The sequence below is a fragment of the Pelophylax lessonae genome, assembly GCF_965119305.1.
Source record: "Pelophylax lessonae genome assembly, chromosome: 12".
Lineage (NCBI taxonomy): Eukaryota > Metazoa > Chordata > Amphibia > Anura > Ranidae > Pelophylax > Pelophylax lessonae.
Window position 1 is genome coordinate 226,063,612 of NC_138779.1, and position 24,775 is coordinate 226,088,386.

Genomic DNA, 24,775 nt, shown 5'->3' on the forward strand with positions numbered 1-24,775 from the left:
CCAGCTTACACCCGTTGAACACAAGCCAATACCGGCCTCCAACACGGGGAACACAAGCCAATACCGGCCTCCACCCAGGGAACACAATCCAGTACCAGCCTACACCCAGGAAACACAAGCCAATAATGGCCTACACCCAGGGAACACAAGCCAACACCCGCCTCTGTCCAGGGTACACCAGCCAAGTTCACATGCCAGAGCCAGGACTGCTGTAATAAGTGGTCTGAGGCCAGATGGAGGCCTCATCGGAGACTTGTCAGTAATGAAGGCTGGTTATTACTTCTAATTCTGTGCAGTCTACCAGACACCACCCCTAGCCATGGGCAGTATGGGACCCCCCGTTATGGGAGGAGCTTAGAATGTGTTTGCAATAGGCCAGAATCTGAAGGTGTTGTGATTGTAGAAGGCCCAGGAAAGTCAAAGGATAGGAGCAGAGTTTTCCTTTATCCCCCATATACAGAATATAGGAGCGGAGTTTTCCTTTATCCCCCATATGCTGCTGAAACAAACAGAGTTTATGAGCCATAAAGATCGGTATCTGCCGATCCCCTCCCCCACCATATGGCCCATGTAATCCATCATCACCTAGAAATCATTAATTCTCCCGCCATAAAACACATTTATTGTTGGGGAATTTATGTAGTGTACAGAGATGTCACATATTTACTGTCCTCATCCCTCAACTTCTGGGGAAACTCCAAACTCGCCTGCGTGGATTGCCAGCTCCTGGGTCTGGGTGGAGATTTTTGTATAAATCATCACAAACATACATTATATTACCAAAAGTATTGGGACGCCTTTACACACACATGAACTTTAATGGCATCCCAGTCTTAGTCCGTAGGGTTCAATATTGAGTTGGCTCCGCCCTTTGCAGCTATAACACCTTCAACTCTTCTGGGAAGGCCGTCCACAAGGTTTAGGAGTGTCTATGGGAATGTTTCACCATTCCTCCAAACTCTAAAGTTTCAGATCACTGTCTGGACATTCTGAAAACAGCTCTGTTGTATTGTATCTAGAGGCAATATCTGGGCTGGGAGAGTCTGCGGTATTGTATTTTTCTTTTATTTAGCACAGTGGTTATTCATTATTAATATTTTTTTAATGAAAGAGATACAACAAGGCCTGATATTGACATAAAGAAAAGGTGTCGATCACCTATGATATTCATAATCGCAGAAAGGATCAAAGGAATAAGTGAGGTAGTAAAAGCAGCCAAAACGTGCTTTATGCATTGGTCCAACATTTTTGGTGGACGGGGGATTATGGTGTGGAGGGTGGAGGAGAGATTATGGTGTGGGGGGGGTGTCAATTAAATGTTAACGACACCCCCCAGTTTGATCGCGTATCGCAGTGCGATCTGACAGTTCGCACAGGATCGGATCGCACAAGTGTGAACCACTGTGCGATCCGATCCTGATGTAGCTGAATAAAAGGGTCATGTGCGAGTTTGGTGCGGATACAGTGCGAATTCAGCCATACAAAGATTGCATGTAATGAAGGAGCAGTGCGCTCCGAATTACATGCAATCGCCGCACTCGCAATAATGTGAACCGGCACTAATAGAGCAGAGCTCAGGTTTATTTACCGCAAGTGAAAAAAGGGGGGGGGGGGTTACAGGGAGTGGTTTCAAGACCACCAATCACAGACGTGTATACATTCAAAAGTACAATGGAAAGGAGGTGTGAATGTCTATGAATGAACATTGCCATGTGCAGAGACTCTTAACTGCCAGGTGAACAAAGAAACATGGCTGCCACATAGATTCCCATGGACCCAGCCATGTTAATTCACAAGCATGAACTCATCCTAACCTGTTAGTGGATCCCATATAATATAGTTCATATAAACCATATCTGACAATGATCATGCTATTGTTCCAGTGATGGGACTTTAGTGTTTCAGTCATACGGATCAAATATGACAGAAAGATGCCATCCATTAATCTTGGTAGAACACTAAGAATTCCACATACATATCTCCGCAGTGAATGCCGGGGCCCCGGATGGTGGATATATATTTGTACGGTGGATCTCTCCTTGCGCTGCCATAAATCAGGCTACAAGTATTGTGCAATCCCATCTAATGGAAGATTTCCACTAACAGGTCTTTCCTCAATGCCAGTTAAAGCAATATTCTCTGTGGATAGCGATTACCGGTGAACTGATACTGGGAGACATAATGGCAATTTAACTAAAAATACATCCTAAAGAAACGTCCACATATTAATAACATTTCCACAACATAGGGGGATATGGACAGGAGGATGGGGGGGGGGATATGGACAGGAGGAGGGGGGGATATGGACAGGAGGATGGGGGGGGGATATGGACAGGAGGATGGGGGGGATATGGACAGGAGGATGGGGGGGATATGGACAGGAGGATGGGGGGGATATGGACAGGAGGATGGGGGGGATATGGACAGGAGGATGGGGGGGGATATGGACAGGAGGATGGGGGGGGGCTATGGACAGGAGGATGGCTGGGGGGGATATGGACAGGAGGATGGCTGGGGGGGTATGGACAAGGAGGATGGGGGGGATATGGACAAGGAGGATGGGGGGGATATGGACAGGAGGATGGCTGGGGGGGATATGGACAGGAGGATGGGGGGGATATGGACAGGAGGATGGGGGGGATATGGAGAGGAGGATGGGGGGGATATGGACAGGAGGAGGGGGGGATATGGACAGGAGGATGGGGGGATATGGACAAGGAGGATGGGGGGGTATGGACAGGAGGATGGGGTGGGTATGGACAGGAGGATGGGGGGTATGGACAGGAGGATAGGGGGGGTATGGACAGGAGGATGGGGTGGGTATGGACAGGAGGATGGGGGGTATGGACAGGAGGATGGGGGGGGGGATATGGACAGGAGGATGGGGGGTATGGACAGGAGGATGGGGGGTATGGACAGGAGGATGGGGGGGTATGGACAGGAGGATGGGGTGGGTATGGACAGGAGGATGGGGGGTATGGACAGGAGGATAGGGGGGGTATGGACAGGAGGATTGGGTGGGTATGGACAGGAGGATGGGGGGTATGGACAGGAGGATGGGGGGGGGATATGGACAGGAGGATGGGGGATATGGACAGGAGGATAGGGGGGGTATGGACAGGAGGATGGGGGGGTATGGACAGGAGGATGGGGGGGTATGGACAGGAGGATGGACAGTGTTGGTAAAACTTCATGTCAGGGGTAATGTTGTTCGTATTGCTCACTTGCTGGAAGGTGAATGTTTGCTGCACGGTTCCATAATAGCCTATGAGACTGACAAGATCTCCCATTTTTCTTGGGTTTCAGCTGTCTCCAATCAGCTTTCAGCTGATGGGCATATACAAGTGGAGTGTGTTCGCATGAACTGTTTTCACTCAAAAGTCATCCATTTTCCCCAATGAGGCATCCTAATGCAGCGATGAGAGCAATCCAGCCACATGCTTTTAACATTATTGGCAGGCATACACTTTAAAGAGTCACATGACAGATCTTACCGCTATCTAAAGGTTGCCCCTGAAGAAGGAGCTTTGACTTATGTCTTTGAAACGCGTTGGGCACTTACCTTCACTACAGCGGTACCTTTCTGCCATATGACCAAATTAATTGTATACAGCTTGCCAAACTTTTTTAAAACTTTTTTGTACATGTATTTCTTTCAAAATATTTATTACTATTTTGTAAATTCTTATGAATTCACAATTTATTATTTGTGCCTACAAAGTCCCACCCTAAGGGGAATTTCTTTCGGGGTAATGTTGTTAAAGCGGAGTTCCGGGCACAAAAACGATATTTTTTTTTTGTGCCCCCTTTTTTTTTTTTTGTTTACTTACCTTGCAATTGAAGATCGAAGATACTCACCTCAGAGTACTTCCTCCCTCGGAGCCGCGGCTCACCCCGTCACTTCCTGCCTCGCTATGATTCCTGGGAGCTGAACGTCACAGCTCCCAGGAATCAATGCGACGGCACCGGCCCCGCTCGTCATTTCCGGGCGACGCCACATTCCCATGCTAAACAGCTTCTGGGCATGCCCAGAAGCTGTGGAGGAATGCGGCGCCGCACCGGAAGTGACGAGCGGGGCCGGTGCGGCGCATTGATTCCTGGGAGCGATGACGTTCAGCTCCCAGGAATCATAGCGAGGCAGGAAGTGACGAGAGGGGCCGGTGCGGCGCATTCTGGGACAAGAAGACGCGGAAGAAGACACAGAAGAGGACCGCGCCGGCTTCAGCTGCCCACAAGAGAGATGGAAACGCTGTGGAAGAAATTTTCTAAGTAAGTATTTCTTCTTGCAGGTAAGTGCGAACCGGGACAGATCAGAGGCTAGCCATTGTGGAATGTATTATCCCTGACTGTCCCGGGGGTATGTTTATTGAAAAATGACATCTGTGCCCGGAACTCCGCTTTAAGCACATCCCTTCGTCTGCCTTTATAGGTCGTGATAGGATCATTACTTTTTATGCAGGACAACTAAAGCCGTGTCATCGCTGTGGTGAAAAGGGACATTTTTTAAGCTCCTGTTCTGTGCAGAAATGTTCCCTCTGTCAGGGCAAAGGACAGCAATAGTATTTGTTGTGATCTCTGTAAGAAGTTAGGTCACCCCTATAGCCTTTGCCCTGAAGCCCTCCATAATCAGTCGGGGGTGGTGGAAGAGCTGCTCAGGATGGAGGAGGAGGAACGTAGTGGTCAGTAAGGGGTTTCAGCTAGTTCTGAGAGGCCCCCCCAGGTGTCAGTTTCCCAATCTGAAGGTGTGGCCCCTCTTGTGTCTGCTCCCCATTCTGTGCTCCCTACTATGTTGGTGTCTACTTCTGTGTGTTCTTCCCCAGTAGTGCTTCAGGTGCCCAAATGTATCTAAGTCATCGAGATTGGCTGAGGCTGCCAAAGGGGCAAATCTGAGGTGACCGCTTCATCAGGGCCTTCCCTGGGGCAGCCTAAGACTTCTAGTTGAGGTCCGAAGGTGAAGAAGGGAAAATTTGCCACTAGTGATGTAGATGAGACCTTTCAGGGTAATGCTTCATCATCTGGGAGGAGAGTGGACTAAGGTGGGGAGGAGGGGGATAAGATAGTCCTGTCTTTTAACCTCCTCAGTTTCATCTTTAGAGGTAGATGATTTACCTCTGGGAAACAAGTTTGGGACTTTATCTGAGAGTGGAGGAGGAGTCTTGTAAATCCGTGTCTCCGATGGAGGAGGATGGAGTAACGTGTTCTCTAAAGAGGTCAGGGTCTCCTGTAATGGGGGAGGGAGCTCAGGCTAAGAAACGCCCCACCTCAATCACCCCGATGGCAGTTCCCACTCCGATAAAGGTGACAACGATTAATGTTACCAGCATAATGTAGCAGCATTCCCAGCCGTTTTGCTGGATGTGGGTCCTCCAGGGTTACCGCTAGCAACAAGAGCACATTTAGGCATGTTCCAGGTGTGAGCACTGAGACAAGGAACATTCCCGTATCTTTGGTTTATTGAGAACTTGGATGGGGGAAGGGATGAGTTGGACACTTCTCTTCAGGGCCCGCATCGGCACCCTCTTTACACACTTCTCTTCAGGGCCCGCATCGGCACCCTCTTTACACACTTCTCTTCAGGGCCCGCATCTGCACCCTCTTCTCTTCAGGGCCCCCATTGGCACCCTCTTTACACACTTCTCTTCAGGGCCCGCATCGGCACCCTCTTTACACACTTCTCTTCAGGGCTTAGACTCTGGCACCCCCTTTCTAAGCTTCCTCCTGGGTAGCTGGCTCCTGGATCTCTCTGACCTTGGTCCCCTATCCTAGGCAGACCCCGGGGCAGTTTACAGTACTCACAACACTGCTTTCCTGGAAACCTCTGCCCCAGCAGCTCCACTCTGTCCTCAGCACTCTGGATCCCTCTCTGCAGCTCAGCTCAACCTTCCGTCCTCTAGGCCGACCGCCAAAGACCTTCCCATACGCTGACAGGAGGAGAGACAGCCGTCACCCTCCTCCCGGGACTCTGCTTCCTGCCAAAGACCTTCTCATACGCTGACAGAAGGAGAGACAGCCGTCACCCTCCTCCCGGGACTCTGCTTCCTGCCAAAGACCTTCCCATACGCTGACAGGAGGAGAGACAGCCGTCACCCTCCTCCCGGGACTCTGCTTCCTGCCAAAGACCTTCCCATACGCTGACAGAAGGAGAGACAGCCGTCACCCTCCTCCTGCTTACCGCCAAAGACGCCCTATCATGTGCTCCCCTCAGACTTATACCACATCCCAGGATGCATTGAGGCAGATTCTGCCCTCTGAGATAGATACAAGCCCTGGTGTGCTATTGGTCAGGTTTCCTCCACTGCCCAATAAGAGCCCTCGCTGGACACAGTGGGGAGACTCCTCAAGCTCAACAGTCACACCTGGGAACACATGACAGCCTAGGTAAACAATCGGACCCTCCTGATAAGCAGGCAGAGCCCCCCCTATGGGTTATCCTAGCACCTACCTAGGAGGGGGCTACATGAAATCTGTGAGGGTAATTCGGCCTTATTTTAGCTCAGTGAGATGGATGCGGATTATTTATGTTTGGGAGAGAGCCGGTGTTCCGTGAAAATTACCTACCCGTGAGAAAAACCTACCCTCGTCACTTCTGGTGCACCCTCAGTGTGTATAACGCGGCCGTTACATGAAAACAGCTGCCCTACAATATGAATCATCTCCGCTCCTTCCCCTGACACTTCACTGATGTCGGCTACTAAATATAAAAGCGGCGGCGGGTGTATGAGAAGATACATAACGGAGCCGCCAGCCGCTTTTATATTTACTAGCCGACATCAGTGAAGTGTCAGGGGAAGGAGCGGAGATGATTCATATTGTAGTACAGCTGTTTTCATGTCACCGCCGCGTGGGTAGGTTTTTTTCACGGACACCCTAATACTTTCATACTACTGCGCATGCCCTGTATTCAGCTCCTTATCTTTTTCATTAGGTCTCCGGGGCTCTGAGCATGCGCACTGCTGCGCTGCTCAGCTGTTCATGCCCGGAAGTGACGAGGGTAGGTTTTTCTCACGGGGTAGGTAATTCTCACGTTACACCGGCTAAATAGCCGATGTCCACCTGGCAAAGAGGGAGTGGAGGCGGGGGCCCTCCTTCTGGTCTCTTGCGGCTGAGCCTTACAGCGGAGTTGCTGTACTTCTTAATGGCATGGTAAGGTGTCAGCGGGTTATGGAGATTGGACGGTGTATGGTCCTGGATGTCTCTGTGGAGGGGCAAGATCTACATTTCATAAATATTTATGGACCACAAACTCAGTGGGACAAGAAATTCCTCTCTACAAAGATTAAGCTTCCTTTTTACATCTCGCCAAGTTGTCTCTGGAGGTGATTGTAACACCATCACTAGGCCCAAAGACAGGCCCGAGCCCTACAGGCTGCCATTATATACAACTCAGTGCTGCCCCCTACAGGCTGCCATTATATACAACTCAGTGCTGCCCCCTACAGGCTGCTATTATATACAACTCAGTGCTGCCCCCTACAGGCTGCCATCATATACAACTCAGTGCTGCCCCCTACAGGCTGCCATTATATACAGCTCAGTGCTGCCCCCTACAGGCTGCCATTATATACAGCTCAGTGCTGCCCCCTACAGGCTGCCATTATATACAGCTCAGTGCTGCCCCCTACAGGCTGCCATTATATACAGCTCAGTGCTGCCCCCTACAGGCTGCCATTATATACAGCTCAGTGCTGCCCCCTACAGGCTGCCATTATATACAACTCAGTGCCGCCCCCTACAGGCTGCCATTATATACAGCTCAGTGCCGCCCCCTACAAGCTGCCATTATATACAGCTCAGTGCTGCCCCCTACAGGCTGCCATTATATACAACTCAGTGCCGCCCCCTACAGGCTGCCATTATATACAGCTCAGTGCTGCCCCCTACAGGCTGCCATTATATACAGCTCAGTGCTGCCCCCTACAGGCTGCCATTCTATACAGCTCAGTGCTGCCCCCTACAGGCTGCCATTATATACAGCTCAGTGCTGCCCCCTACAGGCTGCCATTCTATACAGCTCAGTGCTGCCCCCTAGTAATGTGTCAGTGGGACTCTTCCAGGACTGATTAACATCCCCCTCCCAGAGATCACAGTACTCCCGGACAATGCCTTCTTCTGATCTCCTCTCCAGGAGGACAGCACCATCTTTATCCAGGCATCACCCAGGGTCGCCATCTTCTTCCTGGCCTGAGATGTTCTCTCAGAGATGACAATGATGGGAATTCTTGGCCGTGTTCACAAATTTCTGAAATTTGTTCTCCCACTTGATGGCAGCAGAGCTCCTCCCCAACCTCTACTCTGGATGAGAATTCCTCCAGCATTACTCATATGAAGGGGGGGGGGGAGATTTCCATGGAGGGAGGGGGGAGGGTGAATACAATCAATAATGTGATTCACTTGCAAGGCCGTTTTCTTGTATTGTGGATGGGGAGCCTCCGCATCAAGGCCATCATCCATATCCTGGCAACCAGAGACCTCACCATTCTACATCTATAGAGACAATGGCTCCACCCCCTTCCTCTTCATAGGACAGAGAATATCAGAGACCCCAACCAATCACAGGTCAGGAGGGCAACCGCCTGGGGGCCATCCTTCTCTGGCAGTACAAAGCATTACCACCAGAGGGTGACAGTGGAGGTTCTTCCACCATAGGGGCCATTGTGTGTGTATATATATATACAGTATAATGACGCATGGGTCCCATCTGTCTCCATCTGCTGCCAGCTCTGTCACAGCCTGGCACCGGGGGAGGGGGACCGCTACTGTGTGGGTATTTAACCCTCTCTGTATCAAGCAGAGCAGGCCTGAGACTCCATCCCTCTATGTCTCCATTAATCCCTCCATATCTCCATCCATTATCCATCCATCCATATCTCAATCCATCCATATATCTATCCATCCCTCAATCCGTATCTCCATCCATCCATATCTCAATCCATCCATATCTCAATCCATCCATCCATCCATATTTTCATCTATCCATTCATCCATATCTCCATCAATATCTCCATCCATCTATTCATCCATATCCCCAACCATTATCCATCCACCCATATCTCAATCCATCCATATTTTCATCTATCCATTCATCCATATCTCCCTCCATCTGATCACTGGGGGTGGGGTGAGGCATTTCCCAGATTGGCTTCCTCAGGGCTGATCATCCAGAAAAGAAAGGATGAGCATTTGTATACGGTGTGTGTGTATACGGGGTGTGTGTGTATACAGTGTGTTTGTGTACATGGGGTGTGTGTGTGTGTATACAGTGTGTGTGTGTATACGGGGTGTGTGTGTATACGGGGTGTGTGTATACAGTGTGTGTGTGTATACGGGGTGTGTGTATACAGTGTGTGTGTGTATACAGTGTGTGTGTGTATACAGTGTGTGTGTGTATACGGGGTGTGTGTATACGGGGTGTGTGTATACAGTGTGTGTGTGTATACGGGGTGTGTGTGTACATGGGGTGTGTGTGTATACGGTGTGTGTGTGTGTGTGTGTACATGGGGTGTGTGTGTATACGGTGTGTGTGTGTGTACATGGGGTGTGTGTGTATACGGTGTGTGTGTGTGTACAGTGTGTTTGTGTACATGGGGTGTGTGTGTGTGTGTATACAGTGTGTGTGTGTATACGGGGTGTGTGTGTGTGTACATGGGGTGTGTGTGTATACGGTGTGTGTGTGTGTACATGGGGTGTGTGTGTATACGGTGTGTGTGTGTGTGTACACGGGGTGTGTGTGTATACAGTGTGTGTGTGTATACGGGGTGTGTGTGTATAAGGGGTGTGTGTATACGGGGTGTGTGTATACAGTGTGTGTGTGTATACGGGGTGTGTGTGTGTGTACATGGGGTGTGTGTGTATACGGTGTGTGTGTGTGTACATGGGGTGTGTGTGTATACGGTGTGTGTGTGTGTACACGGGGTGTGTGTGTATACGGTGTGTGTGTGTGTACATGGGGTGTGTGTGTATACGGGGTGTGTGTGTATACAGTGTGTTTGTGTACATGGGGTGTGTGTGTGTGTATACAGTGTGTGTGTGTATACGGGGTGTGTGTGTATACGGGGTGTGTGTATACGGGGTGTGTGTATACAGTGTGTGTGTGTATACGGGGTGTGTGTGTGTGTGTGTATACGGGGTGTGTGTGTGTGTGTGTATATGGGGTGTGTGTGTATACGGGGTGTGTGTGTGTATACGGGGTGTGCGTGTATACGGGGGGTGTGTGTGTGTGTATACGGGGTGTGTGTGTGTATATGGGGTGTGTGTGTATACGGGGTGTGTGTGTGTATACGGGGTGTGTGTGTGTATACGGGGTGTGTGTGTATACGGGGTGTGTGTGTATATGGGGTGTGTGTGTGTGTATACGGGGTGTGTGTGTGTATACGGGGTGTGTGTGTGTATATGGGGTGTGTGTGTATACGGGGTGTGTGTGTATATTGGGTGTGTGTGTATACGGGGTGTGTGTGTGTGTATATGGGGTGTGTGTGTATACGGGGTGTGTGTGTGTGTACGGGGTGTGTGTGTGTATACGGGGTGTGTGTGTATATGGGGTGTGTGTGTGTGTACACGGGGTGTGTGTGTATATGGGGTGTGTGTGTGTGTACACGGGGTGTGTGTGTATATGGGGTGTGTGTGTGTATACGGGGTGTGTGTGTACACAGGGTGTGTGTGTATATGGGGTGTGTGTGTGTGTGTACACGGGGTGTGTGTGTATATGGGGTGTGTGTGTATATGGGTTGTGTGTGTATACGGGGTGTGTGTGTGTGTACATGGGGTGTGTGTGTATACGGGGGGTGTGTGTATACGGGGTGTGTGTGTATATGGGGTGTGTGTGTGTGTACACGGGGTGTGTGTGTATATGGGGCGTGTGTGTGTGTACACGGGGTGTGTGTGTATATGGGGTGTGTGTGTGTGTACACGGGGTGTGTGTGTATATGGGGTGTGTGTACACGGGGTTTGTGTGTGTACACGGGGTTTGTGTGTGTATACGGGGTGTGTGTGTGTGTGTATATGGTGTGTGTGTACACGGGGTGTGTGTGTGTATATATATATACGGGTTGTGTGTGTGTATACGGGTTGTGTGTGTGTACACGGGGTGTGTGTGTGTATGGTGTGTGTGTACACGGGGTGTGTGTGTATACGGGGTGTGTGTGTACACGGGGTGTGTGTGTGTATATGGTGTGTGTGTACACGGGGTGTGTGTGTGTATATGGTGTGTGTGTACACGGGGTGTGTGTGTGTATATGGTGTGTGTGTACACGGGGGGTGTGTGTGTATGGGGTGTGTGTGTACACGGGGTGTGTGTGTACGGGGTGTGTGTATATGGTGTGTGTGTATACGGGGTGTGTGTGTACGGGGTGTGTGTGTGTATACGGGGTGTGTGTGTACACGGGGTGTGTGTGTGTATACGGGGTGTGTGTGTGTGTATACGGGGTGTGTGTGTACGGGGTGTGTGTGTGTATACGGGGTGTGTGTGTATACGGGGTGTGTGTGTACATACGGGGTGTGTGTGTATACGGGGGGTGTGTGTGTGTGTATACGGGGTGTGTGTGTGTGTGTGTATATGGGGTGTGTGTGTATACTGGGTGTGTGTGTGTATACGGGGTGTGTGTGTGTATACGGGGTGTGTGTGTATACGGGGTGTGTGTGTATATGGGGTGTGTGTGTGTGTATACGGGGTGTGTGTGTGTATACGGGGTGTGTGTGTGTATATGGGGTGTGTGTGTATACGGGGTGTGTGTGTATATTGGGTGTGTGTGTATACGGGGTGTGTGTGTGTGTATATGGGGTGTGTGTGTATACGGGGTGTGTGTGTGTGTACGGGGTGTGTGTGTGTATACGGGGTGTGTGTGTATATGGGGTGTGTGTGTGTGTACACGGGGTGTGTGTGTATATGGGGTGTGTGTGTGTATACGGGGTGTGTGTGTACACAGGGTGTGTGTGTATATGGGGTGTGTGTGTGTGTGTGTACACGGGGTGTGTGTGTGTATATGGGGTGTTTGTGTATATGGGTTGTGTGTGTATACGGGGTGTGTGTGTGTGTACATGGGGTGTGTGTGTATACGGGGGGTGTGTGTATACGGGGTGTGTGTGTATATGGGGTGTGTGTGTGTGTACACGGGGTGTGTGTGTATATGGGGCGTGTGTGTGTGTACACGGGGTGTGTGTGTATATGGGGTGTGTGTGTGTACACGGGGTGTGTGTGTATATGGGGTGTGTGTACACGGGGTTTGTGTGTGTACACGGGGTTTGTGTGTGTATACGGGGTGTGTGTGTGTGTATATGGTGTGTGTGTACACGGGGTGTGTGTGTGTATATATATATACGGGTTGTGTGTGTGTATACGGGTTGTGTGTGTGTACACGGGGTGTGTGTGTGTATGGTGTGTGTGTACACGGGGTGTGTGTGTATACGGGGTGTGTGTGTACACGGTGTGTGTGTGTATATGGTGTGTGTGTACACGGGGTGTGTGTGTGTATATGGTGTGTGTGTACACGGGGTGTGTGTGTGTATATGGTGTGTGTGTACACGGGGGGTGTGTGTGTATGGGGTGTGTGTGTACACGGGGTGTGTGTGTACGGGGTGTGTGTATATGGTGTGTGTGTATACGGGGTGTGTGTGTACGGGGTGTGTGTGTGTATACGGGGTGTGTGTGTACACGGGGTGTGTGTGTGTATACGGGGTGTGTGTGTGTGTATACGGGGTGTGTGTGTACGGGGTGTGTGTGTGTATACGGGGTGTGTGTGTATACGGGGTGTGTGTGTACGGGGTGTGTGTGTGTATGGGGTGTGTGTGTATACGGGGTGTGTGTATGGGGTGTGTGTGTACACGGGGTGTGTGTGTACGGGGTGTGTGTGTGTACGGGGTGTGTGTGTGTATACGGGGTGTGTGTGTATACGGGGTGTGTGTGTATACGGGGTGTGTGTGTGTATGGGGTGTGTGTGTATACGGGGTGTGTGTATGGGGTGTGTGTGTACACGGGGTGTGTGTGTATGGGGTGTGTGTGTACACGGGGTGTGTGTGTGTGTACGGGGTGTGTGTGTGTGTACGGGGTGTGTGTGTGTATACGGGGTGTGTGTGTGTATACGGGGTGTGTGTACACGGGGTGTGTGTGTACGGGGTGTGTGTGTGTGTGTATATGGGGTGTATGTGTGTATACAGTGTGTGTGTGTGTATACGGGGTGTGTATATGGTATGTGTGTATACAGTGTGTGTGTATACGGGGTGTGTGTGTATACGGGGTGTGTATATGGTGTGTGTGTGTATACAGTGTGTGTGTATACGGGGTGTGTGTGTATACGGGGTGTGTATATGGTGTGTGTGTGTATACAGTGTGTGTGTATACGGGGTGTGTATAATGTCAGTCGGAGGATGGTGGGAGAAGGATGGCACAGGAGATGACACAGAGTTGGTGTATTGTCAGTATGGGGAGTGCAGCAGTGTGTCAGTGAGGGGAGACGTGGAGGGAGGTGCAGCAGGACAGGACACCATCCATCCATCCATCCATCCATCCATCCAGCAGTCGAGAGTGTTGGTGAATGGGACATTACCAGAGATTTAGGTGAATTTGGAGGAGATCCCGTGAGTGTTCACTTTCCTCTATACAGCTTCCACATTGTATATTGTGTCACCGTCACCCCTCTCTGTATATTGTGTCACCGTCACCCCTCTCTGTATATTGTGTCACCGTCACCCCTCTCTGTATATTGTGTCACCGTCACCCCTCTCTGTATATTGTGTCACCGTCACCCCTCTCTGTATATTGTGTCACACTCTCTGTATATTGTGTCACCATCACCCCTCTCTGTATATTGTGTCACCGTCACCCCTCTCTGTATATTGTGTCACACTCTCTGTATATTGTGTCACCGTCACCCCTCTCTGTATATTGTGTCACCGTCACCCTCTCTGTATATTGTGTCACCGTCACCCCTCTCTGTATATTGTGTCACACTCTCTGTATATTGTGTCACCGTCACCCCTCTCTGTATATTGTGTCACCGTCACCCCTCTCTGTATATTGTGTCACCATCACCCCTCTCTGTATATTGTGTCACCGTCACCCCTCTCTGTATATTGTGTCACACTCTCTGTATATTGTGTCACCGTCACCCCTCTCTGTATATTGTGTCACCGTCACCCCTCTCTGTATATTGTGTCACACTCTCTGTATATTGTGTCACCGTCACCCCTCTCTGTATATTGTGTCACCGTCACCCTCTCTGTATATTGTGTCACCGTCACCCCTCTCTGTATATTGTGTCACCGTCACCCCTCTCTGTATATTGTGTCACCGTCACCCCTCTCTGTATATTGTGTCACCGTCACCCCTCTCTGTATATTGTGTCACCGTCACCCCTCTCTGTATATTGTGTCACCGTCACCCCTCTCTGTATATTGTGTCACCGTCACCCCTCTCTGTATATTGTGTCACACTCTCTGTATATTGTGTCACCGTCACCCCTCTCTGTATATTGTGTCACCGTCACCCTCTCTGTATATTGTGTCACCGTCACCCCTCTCTGTATATTGTATCACTGTCACCCCTCTCTGTATATTGTGTCACCGTCACCCCTCTCTGTATATTGTGTCACCGTCACCCCTCTCTGTATATTGTGTCACCGTCACCCCTCTCTGTATATTGTGTCACCGTCACCCCTCTCTGTATATTGTGTCACACTCTCTGTATATTGTGTCACCGTCACCCCTCTCTGTATATTGTGTCACACTCTCTGTATATTGTGTCACCGTCACCCCTCTCTGTATATTGTATCACTGTCACCCCTCTCTGTATATTGTGTCACCGTCACCCCTCTCTGTATATTGTGTCACCGTCACCCTCTCTGTATATTGTGTCACCGTCACCCCTCTCTGTATATTGTGTCACCGTCACCCCTCTCTGTATATTGTGTCACCGTCACCCCTCTCTGTATATTGTGTCACCGTCACCCTCTCTGTATATTGTGTCACCGTCACCCCTCTCTGTATATTGTGTCACCGTCACCCCTCTCTGTATATTGTGTCACCGTCACCCCTCTCTGTATATTGTGTCACCGTCACCCCTCTCTGTATATTGTGTCACCGTCACCCCTCTCTGTATATTGTGTCACCGTCACCCCTCTCTGTATATTGTGTCACCGTCACCCCTCTCTGTATATTGTGTCACCGTCACCCCTCTCTGTATATTGTGTCACACTCTCTGTATATTGTGTCACCATCACCCCTCTCTGTATATTGTGTCACCGTCACCCCTCTCTGTATATTGTGTCACACTCTCTGTATATTGTGTCACCGTCACCCCTCTCTGTATATTGTGTCACCGTCACCCTCTCTGTATATTGTGTCACCGTCACCCCTCTCTGTATATTGTGTCACACTCTCTGTATATTGTGTCACCGTCACCCCTCTCTGTATATTGTGTCACCGTCACCCCTCTCTGTATATTGTGTCACCATCACCCCTCTCTGTATATTGTGTCACCGTCACCCCTCTCTGTATATTGTGTCACACTCTCTGTATATTGTGTCACCGTCACCCCTCTCTGTATATTGTGTCACCGTCACCCCTCTCTGTATATTGTGTCACACTCTCTGTATATTGTGTCACCGTCACCCCTCTCTGTATATTGTGTCACCGTCACCCTCTATGTATATTGTGTCACCGTCACCCCTCTCTGTATATTGTGTCACCGTCACCCCTCTCTGTATATTGTGTCACCGTCACCCCTCTCTGTATATTGTGTCACCGTCACCCCTCTCTGTATATTGTGTCACCGTCACCCCTCTCTGTATATTGTGTCACCGTCACCCCTCTCTGTATATTGTGTCACACTCTCTGTATATTGTGTCACCGTCACCCCTCTCTGTATATTGTGTCACCGTCACCCTCTCTGTATATTGTGTCACCGTCACCCCTCTCTGTATATTGTATCACTGTCACCCCTCTCTGTATATTGTGTCACCGTCACCCCTCTCTGTATATTGTGTCACCGTCACCCCTCTCTGTATATTGTGTCACACTCTCTGTATATTGTGTCACCGTCACCCCTCTCTGTATATTGTGTCACACTCTCTGTATATTGTGTCACCGTCACCCCTCTCTGTATATTGTATCACTGTCACCCCTCTCTGTATATTGTGTCACCGTCACCCCTCTCTGTATATTGTGTCACCGTCACCCTCTCTGTATATTGTGTCACCGTCACCCCTCTCTGTATATTGTGTCACCGTCACCCCTCTCTGTATATTGTGTCACCGTCACCCCTCTCTGTATATTGTGTCACCGTCACCCTCTCTGTATATTGTGTCACCGTCACCCCTCTCTGTATATTGTGTCACCGTCACCCCTCTCTGTATATTGTGTCACCGTCACCCCTCTCTGTATATTGTGTCACCGTCACCCCTCTCTGTATATTGTGTCACCGTCACCCCTCTCTGTATATTGTGTCACCGTCACCCCTCTCTGTATATTGTGTCACACTCTCTGTATATTGTGTCACCGTCACCCCTCTCTGTATATTGCGTCACCCCTCTCTGTATATTGTATCACTGTCACCCCTCTCTGTATATTGTGTCACCGTCACCCCTCTCTGTATATTGTGTCACCGTCACCCCTCTCTGTATATTGTGTCACCGTCACCCCTCTCTGTATAATGTGTCACCGTCGCCCTCTCTGTATATTGTGTCACCGTCACCCCTCTCTGTATATTGCGTCACCCCTCTCTGTATATTGTATCACTGTCACCCCTCTCTGTATATTGTGTCACCGTCACCCCTCTCTGTATATTGTGTCACCCCCTCTGTATATTGTATCACTGTCATCCCTCTCTGTATATTGTGTCACCGTCACCCCTCTCTGTATATTGTGTCACCGTCACCCCTCTCTGTATATTGTGTCACCGTCACCCCTCTCTGTGTATTGTGTCACCGTCACCCCTCTCTGTATATTGTGTCACCGTCACCCCTCTCTGTATATTGTGTCACCGTCACCCCTCTCTGTATATTGTGTCACCGTCACCCCTCTCTGTATATTGTGTCACCGTCACCCCTCTCTGTATATTGTGTCGCCGTCACCCCCTCTCTGTATATTGTGTCACCGTCACCCCTCTCTGTATATTGTGTCACGTCACCCCTCTCTGTATATTGTGTCACCATCACCCCTCTCTGTATATTGTGTCACCGTCACCCCTCTCTGTATATTGTGTCACCGTCACCCCTCTCTGTATATTGTGTCACCGTCACCCCTCTCTGTATATTGTGTCACCGTCACCCCTCTCTGTATATTGTGTCACCGTCACCCCTCTCTGTATATTGTGTCGCCGTCACCCCTCTCTGTATATTGTGTCACCGTCACCCCTCTCTGTATATTGTGTCACCGTCACCCCTCTCTGTATATTGTGTCACCGTCACCCCTCTCTGTATATTGTGTCGCCGTCACCCCCCTCTGTATATTGTGTCGCCGTCACCCCTCTCTGTATATTGTGTCACCGTCACCCCTCTCTGTATATTGTGTCACCGTCACCCCTCTCTGTATATTGTGTCACCATCACCCCTCTCTGTATAATGTGTCACCGTCACCCCCTCTCTGTATATTGTGTCACCGTCACCCCTCTCTTTATATTGTGTCACCGTCACCCCTCTCTGTATATTGTGTCACCGTCACCCCTCTCTGTATATTGTGTCACACTCTCTGTATATTGTGTCACCGTCACCCCTCTCTGTATATTGTGTCACCGTCACCCCTCTCTGTATATTGTGTCACCGTCACCCCTCTCTTTATATTGTGTCACACTCTCTGTATATTGTGTCACCGTCACCCCTCTCTGTATATTGTGTCACCGTCACCCTCTCTGTATATTGTGTCACCGTCACCCCTCTCTGTATATTGTATCACTGTCACCCCTCTCTGTATATTGTGTCACCGTCACCCCTCTCTGTATATTGTGTCACCGTCACCCCTCTCTGTATATTGTGTCACCGTCACCCCTCTCTGTATATTGTGTCACACTCTCTGTATATTGTGTCACCGTCACCCCTCTCTGTATATTGCGTCACCCCTCTCTGTATATTGTATCACTGTCACCCCTCTCTGTATATTGTGTCACCGTCACCCCTCTCTGTATATTGTGTCACCGTCACCCCTCTCTGTATATTGTGTCACCGTCACCCCTCTCTGTATAATGTGTCACCGTCGCCCTCTCTGTATATTGTGTCACCGTCACCCCTCTCTGTATATTGTGTCACCGTCACCCTCTCTGTATATTGTGTCACCGTCACCCCTCTCTGTATATTGTGTCGCCGTCACCCCCTCTCTGTATATTGTGTCACCGTCACCCCTCTCTGTATATTGTGTCGCCGTCACCCCTCTCTGTATATTGTGTCACCGTCACCCCTCTCTGTATATTGTGTCACCGTCACCCCTCTCTGTATATTGTGTCACCGTCACCCCTCTCTGTATATTGTGTCGCCGTCACCCCTCTCTTTATATTGTGTCACCGTCACCCCTCTCTGTATATTGTGTCACCCCCTCTGTATATTGTATCACTGTCATCCCTCTCTGTATATTGTGTCACCGTCACCCCTCTCTGTATATTGTGTCACCGTCACCCCTCTCTGTATATTGTGTCACCGTCACCCCTCTCTGTGTATTGTGTCACCGTCACCCCTCTCTGTATATTGTGTCACCGTCACCCCTCTCTGTATATTGTGTCACCGTCACCCCTCTCTGTATATTGTGTCACCGTCACCCCTCTCTGTATATTGTGTCACCATCACCCCTCTCTGTATATTGTGTCACCGTCACCCCTCTCTGTATATTGTGTCACCGTCACCCCTCTCTGTATATTGTGTCGCCGTCACCCCCTCTCTGTATATTGTGTCACCGTCACCCCTCTCTGTATATTGTGTCACGTCACCCCTCTCTGTATATTGTGTCACCATCACCCCTCTCTGTATATTGTGTCACCGTCACCCCTCTCTGTATATTGTGTCACCGTCACCCCTCTCTGTATATTGTGTCACCGTCACCCCTCTCTGTATATTGTGTCGCCGTCACCCCCTCTGTATATTGTGTCACCGTCACCCCTCTCTGTATATTGTGTCACCGTCACCCCTCTCTGTATATTGTGTCACCGTCACCCCTCTCTGTATATTGTGTCACCGTCACCCCTCTCTGTATATTGTGTCGCTGTCACCCCCTCTGTATATTGTGTCACCGTCACCCCTCTCTGTATATTGTGTCACCGTCACCCCTCTCCGTATATTGTGTCACCGTCACCCCTCTCTGTATATTGTGTCACCATCACCCCTCTCTGTATAATGTGTCACCGTCACCCCCTCTCTGTATATTGTGTCACCGTCACCCCTCTCTTTATATTGTGTCACCGTCACCCCTCTCTGTATATTGTGTCACCGTCACCCCTCTCTGTATATTGTGTCACACTCTCTGTATATTGTGTCACCGTCACCCCTCTCTGTATATTGTGTCACCGTCACCCCTCTCTGTATATTGTGTCACCGTCACCCCTCTCTGTATATTGTGTCACACTCTCTGTATATTGTGTCACCGTCACCCCTCTCTGTATATTGTGTCACCGTCACCCTCTCTGTATATTGTGTCACCGTCACCCCTCTCTGTATATTGTATCACTGTCACCCCTCTCTGTATATTGTGTCACCGTCACCCCTCTCTGTATATTGTGTCACCGTCACCCCTCTCTGTATATTGTGTCACCGTCACCCCTCTCTGTATATTGTGTCACACTCTCTGTATATTGTGTCACCGTCACCCCTCTCTGTATATTGCGTCACCCCTCTCTGTATATTGTATCACTGTCACCCCTCTCTGTATATTGTGTCACCGTCACCCCTCTCTGTATATTGTGTCACCGTCACCCCTCTCTGTATATTGTGTCACCGTCACCCCTCTCTGTATAATGTGTCACCGTCGCCCTCTCTGTATATTGTGTCACCGTCACCCCTCTCTGTATATTGTGTCACCGTCACCCTCTCTGTATATTGTGTCACCGTCACCCCTCTCTGTATATTGTGTCGCCGTCACCCCCTCTCTGTATATTGTGTCACCGTCACCCCTCTCTGTATATTGTGTCGCCGTCACCCCTCTCTGTATATTGTGTCACCGTCACCCCTCTCTGTATATTGTGTCACCGTCACCCCTCTCTGTATATTGTGTCACCGTCACCCCTCTCTGTATATTGTGTCGCCGTCACCCCTCTCTGTATATTGTGTCACCGTCACCCCTCTCTGTATATTGTGTCGCCGTCACCCCTCTCTGTATATTGTGTCACCGTCACCCCTCTCTGTATAATGTGTCACACTCTCTGTATATTGTGTCACGTCACCCCTCTCTGTATAATGTGTCACCGTCACCCCTCTCTGTATATTGTGTCACCGTCGCCCCTCTCTGTATATTGTGTCGCCGTCACCCCTCTCTGTATATTGTGTCACCGTCACCCCTCTCTGTATATTGTGTCACCGTCACCCCTCTCTGTATATTGTGTCGCCGTCACCCCTTCTGTATATTGTGTCACCGTCACCCCTCTCTGTATATTGTGTCACCGTCACCCCTCTCTGTATAATGTGTCACCGTCACCCCTCTCTGTATATTGTGTCACCGTCACCCCTCTCTGTATATTGTCACCGTCACCCCTCTCTGTATATTGTGTCACCGTCACCCTCTCTGTATATTGTGTCACCGTCGCCCTCTCTGTATATTGTGTCACCGTCGCCCTCTCTGTATATTGTGTCACCATCACCCCTCTCTGTATATTGTGTCACCGTCACCCCTCTCTGTATATTGTGTCACCGTCACCCCTCTCTGTATATTGTGTCACCGTCACCCCTCTCTGTATAATGTGTCACCGTCACCCCTCTCTTTATATTGTGTCACCGTCGCCCTCTCTGTATATTGTGTCACCGTCACCCCTCTCTGTATAATGTGTCACCGTCACCCCTCTCTGTATATTGTGTCACCGTCACCCCTCTCTGTATATTGTGTCACCGTCACCCCTCTCTGTATATTATGTCACCGTCACCCCCTCTCTGTATATTGTGTCACCATCACCCTCTCTGTATATTGTGTCACCTTCACCCCTCTCTGTATATTGCGTCACCCCTCTCTGTATATTGTGTCACCGTCACCCCTCTCTGTATAATGTGTCACCGTCACCCCCTCTCTGTATATTATGTCACCATCACCCCCTCTCTGTATATTGTGTCACCGTCACCCTCTCTGTATATTGTGTCACCTTCACCCCTCTCTGTATATTGCGTCACCCCTCTCTGTATATTGTGTCACTGTCACCCCTCTCTGTATATTGTGTCACCGTCACCCCTCTCTATATATTGTGTCACCGTCACCCCTCTCTGTATATTGTGTCACCGTCACCCCCTCTCTGTATATTGTGTCACCGTCACCCCTCTCTGTATATTGTGTCACCGTCACCCCCTCTCTGTATATTGTGTCACCGTCACCCCCTCTCTGTATATTGTGTCACCGTCACCCCCTCTCTGTATATTGTGTCACCGTCACCCCTCTCTGTATATTGTGTCACCGTCACCCCTCTCTTTATATTGTGTCACCGTCACCCCCTCTCTGTGTATTGATCCCCCCCCCCCTCTGTGAATCAAGGTTTGAACCCGTGTGACAATACAGTTCATATATATCAGACACTTTGATAAACGGGGTGCATTGTTCCCAGTATATTTCCAGTATATTACCAGAGTATTCCCAGTATGTTCCCAGTATATTCCCAGGGTATTCCCAGTATGTTCCCAGCATATTCCCAGAGTATTCTCATTATGTTTCCAGTATATTCCTAGAATATTCCCAGTATATTACCAGAGTGTTTCCAGTATATTCCCAGAGTATTCCCAGTATATTACCAGAGTGTTCCCAGTATGTTTTCAGTATTTTCTTAGGGTATTCCCAGAATTGTCCCAGAGTATTCCCAGTATGTTCCCAGTATATTCCTAAGGTATTTCCAGTATGTTCCCAGAGCATTCCCACTATGTTCCCAGTATATCCCCAGAGTATTACCAGTATATTTGAACAGTATTGTTCCCAGTGTGTTCCCAGTATATTTACAGAGTATTCCTAGTATGTTCCTAGTGTATTCCCACTATGTTCCCAGTATATTCCCATAGTATTTCCAGTATGTTCCCAGTATATTCCTAAGGTATTTCCAGTATGTTCCCAGAGCATTCCCACTATGTTCCCAGTATATCCCCAGAGTATTACCAGTATATTTGAACAGTATTGTTCCCAGTGTGTTCCCAGTATATTTCCAGAGTATTCCCAGTGTGTTCCCAGTATGTTCCCAGAGTATTCCTAGTATGTTCCTAGTGTATTCCCACTATGTTCCCAGTATATTCCCATAGTATTTCCAGTATTCTCCCAGTATGTTCCCAAGATATTCCCAGAGTATTCCTAGTATGTTCCCAGTGTATTTCCAGTTTGCTCCCAGAGTATTCTCAGTGTTTTCCCAGTATATTCCCAGAGTATTCACAGTATGTTCTCAGTATATTCCCAATATATTCTCAGAGTATTCCCAGTTTGTTCCCAGGATATCCCCAGTATGTTCCTAGTATATATCCACGATATTTCCAATATATTCCCAGAGTATTCCCTGTATGTTCCCATTATATTCCCTGTGTGTTTCCAGTATATTCCCAGTATGTTTCCAGTATATTCCCAGAGTATTCTCAGTATGTTCCTAGTATGTTCCAAGATTATTCCCAGTGTGTTCACATTATATTCCCAGAGTATCCCCAGTATGTTCCCAGAGTATTCCCAGTATATTTCCAGCGTATTCCAAACATGTTCCCAGTGTCTGGGAAATGAATATACGCTTGATTCACAGATAATTCTGTTTCCCTAATAAATGCACTTTTGGATATTAATATACGCCAAGCGCAATCCATCCCTATGTGGTAATAAGTGCAGTTCTCAGCTCCGTGTATAAGGTAATGGAGCGCTCAGCAGTACCCAGTAATACAGACACACAGCCTGCTATCTCATTGGATGCTCCATAGAATGTCCTGTCTAAGGCATGGAGCTCCGTTTATTTATGGGACAATCAACAGGAAGTGATGGCTATACAACATCAGCCAATCAGTACCAAATGTACAGTCACATGACACAAGTTACTCACATAGAATCAGCCAATGACACACTTGTATACATTAAAATATGCAATAGAAAGGGGGAGTACACGATGGTGAATGAGCAGAATAGAGTGCACAGCTTCCCGCCTAACACTACACAATGAAACCAGCGTTTAGAACCGTGAACGCTGCTCTGATCACTTGTGCATGTATTCCCACCACTACTACTGGTGTGACTCCCATTCAGCAAAGCTCAGAGGACAATTACTAATAGGATGATACTACTGTTCCCATAGACGTGAGGCTATCTGCAGGGAAAGAGCCATGCTGTTTCCACTATGGTGATCAGGCATAGCAGAAAGACATGAGCATGCATCCCTTCATAGAGGCAAATAGATATCAAAACGATATTGACTCCGCACCACAATGCACATAGATCTATACCTGCAATCAGACCCGCATATGGAGTGTTCGCTGGCGGAGATGTCTATGTAGACGGAACGTGTCTACACATCTAAGGGAAGGTTTTCACTGCCAGTAGTCTTTCCTCAATGCCGGTCCGCCTGTACTAATAAGCGTATTACAAGCAAACCGACAACAGGAGCCAGAAGGACAATCTAAATAAAACACATCCTGAAAAATGACCACACTAATCCTAATAAAATTTCCACAACAGCCCCTCCTCTTTGTCATATTCTCCCACGTGTCCATGGATGAATCGTAATCTTCTTCCAAATAAACAGACCAACTCTTCTCATACATAAAACCAATCCATTTCACAAAGTTAGAAAGGAAGATAAGAGAATCAGTGTTGACACAAGAAAACAAATGTTGACACAGAGGTTCCGTTACCCGGGAGGTGACTAAGAGGGAGGACATGAGGCGGTGGGTCGTCTTGATTTTTGGTTGGTTTGGAATCCTCAGCATCTGGTGCATGGGTTAGATTTCAGGGAATCTTGTCTCAGCAATAAGGATGTGGTCGTCTGCTCGGGCTTTGGTGACTCGATCGATCAGACAACAGGAAAATCTCACCACGGCGTATAGACGGAATAGAAACAAAAACAACATAAGTATATATACTCCTATTTCCTTCAACCAAGATCCAATGGAGAACAAGAAATCCCCAAAACTTCCCAAAGCCTTAAAAGGATTCCAACCTTCACTAGCTATAGCTCTGGCTCTGCCTTGCAGTGAAGTAACCTTATCCATAAGGGCCTGAACCTTGTCACTGGTATCTGCTATCCAGGTACAACAGTCTTCTCTTATGAATTCTCAGAAACCCCCCTTGGAAGCTAACAGATAATCAAGTGCCATCTTTTCATGCAGTACAAGAGTCTTCATTTGTCGTTGTTCCTGAGTAATCTCCCTTACAGCTTCAATGGTCTCATTGAACATCTCATCCACAATGGTCGAGAAATTGTTCAATCGCTTCATAAGTTCAAACCCCCACCGGTCCAAGCTGGGAACCATGCCCAGGCCTGGTCGTGATTGGAGAACAGTTCCCTGCTAGCTCTCCCTGATGTCCCTGCCTTCCTTCGCACCAGCAGATCCTCACCATCGGCTGAAATGTAGGTACAAGCTTCACTAAAGCACAGGGACCTCTCACATTAGGAGGAATTTACTTATAAGTGGCAGAACCACATAAGAAATAATAAGGACCTGCC

At 48.9% G+C, this 24,775-nt stretch overlaps 1 protein-coding gene across 3 annotated transcripts in view; it reads left to right on the forward strand.

The window, feature by feature from the left end:
• LOC309568468 (neuromedin-U receptor 2-like) overlaps positions 1–24,775 on the forward strand; it is a 94,666-nt gene that overhangs the window by 63,447 nt on the left and 6,444 nt on the right. The window contains exon 1 of one of the 3 annotated variants that reach the window (XM_082274141.1): positions 13,496–13,569. The exons of the other annotated variants lie outside the window; for them this stretch is intronic. The gene's annotated coding sequence lies outside the window, so the exon portion shown is untranslated. Of the gene's footprint in view, positions 1–13,495; positions 13,570–24,775 lie in introns of those variants that run through there. 3 annotated transcript variants of the gene reach the window in all.